The sequence below is a fragment of the Myodes glareolus genome, chromosome 7, assembly GCF_982192425.1.
Source record: "Myodes glareolus chromosome 7, mMyoGla1.1, whole genome shotgun sequence".
NCBI lineage: Eukaryota > Metazoa > Chordata > Mammalia > Rodentia > Cricetidae > Myodes > Myodes glareolus.
Genome location: NC_142032.1, coordinates 74240920 through 74242529, shown reverse-complemented (window position 1 = coordinate 74242529; position 1610 = coordinate 74240920).

Here is a 1610-nt window from a genome sequence, read left to right as displayed (position 1 = left end):
TGTTCCCTTGTACTAGATCAGGGATTCCTCCATAGGGAATGAGGTCATCATATTCAGAGAGGATCTTCCTTCCATAGTTGACTCTCTCTGTAGACATCCTCAAAGACACACCCAGAGGAGGAGTTTATAAATCTCCTAGGCATTTCTCAATCCAATCACATTGACAAAATTTACCATCACACTTGATTGACCAATACACTATAACATGAAGAGGGAGTCAAAAACAATGTGGGCTGCAGACCCAGAGGGGTTACCTAACCTCTCTGCAGCTAGAGAGGAAAACCCAAAGGATCTCCCTGGGAAGGAAAAATAGAAGAGATCTCCTGGGTGGAGTGGAGAGGTGGGGTTGAGAACTTGAGGGATTGGGCTGGGAGATGGATGGATGGGGAGAGTACTGAGAGAGAGGACTGGAAAGGGGGAGGGCATCTTGGGGTCAGGTAGAAGCCTGATGCAAGGTTGACCCCAGCTAAGACTCCCAGCAATAGCAGACACATGGCCTGAACTGGCCATCTCCTGTGATAAGATTGGTGACTATCCCAATTGTCATCAGAAAGCCTTCATCCAGTAACTGACAGAAATAGTGTGGAGACCCACAGTCAAACATTAGGCCAAACTCAGGGAATCCTGCTGAAAAGAGAGAGGAAGGATTGTAGGAGCCAGAGGGGTCAAGTATGTCACAACAAAACCCACAGAAACAACTAACCTGGCTCATAGGAACTTACAGAGTCTGAACCAACAACCAGGAAGCCAGCTTGGGACTGACCTAGGCCCTTTACATATATATATGTATGACAGTTGTATAGTTTGGTCTACTTGTGGGACTCCTAACAATGGGAGCAGGGGCTGTCCCTAACGCTTTGACTGGCTCTTGGGGCCCTTTTCCTCTTACTGGTTTGCCTTGCCCATCCTTAATACAAGGGGAGCTGGTTAGTCATGGGGAGGGAGGGAGTTTCAGGCTTGCCTTTTGCAAATGCCCATGGTGGTGTGTGCTGTACAAGTGAGCAGAAACACGAACACCTTTCTCTCACAGTTGCTTTACAGACAAAACTGTGTGGTAGCAGGTGCACGGGTGGTGGGGGCATGGGTTGTGGTGATGGTGGCATGAGTGGGGGTGGGGGGCATGGGTGGTGGGGGGCATGGGTAGTGATGGCAGAATGGGTTGTGGTGAGGAACACCAGTGGCGGTGAAGTACAGGTCATAGGGGGCACAGGTAGTGGTGGGGGCAGCGGGCTGGGGGACAGAGGTGGTGGTGGAGACGTGGTGCAGGGGTCATGGGTCAGAGCATTTGGGAAGGTTAAAGATGAGACCTGGTACTTGGCAGGTTCTATGAATGTGTGTCTAATGTGTTTTGTTTCGTAGGGTCTGTTTCTCCATGGTACTAGCTCCAGCTTGTCTGTCTCCCCAACCTTACAAGATGATTCATCCCAGAAACAACCCAGGCTGTCAACTCTTCTAGATGTTCGTCCTCCTCCACCTGCAGCCCACACCTTTTGCTTCAGGAAACTTCCACACCTCTCCCCTCCAGCACATCAGACGGGGGATGAATCTTTATTCGTGCCCCCAAGGTCTTAACCACATGTTTCTCACAATGTTTATTAGGCCGTGAGTAA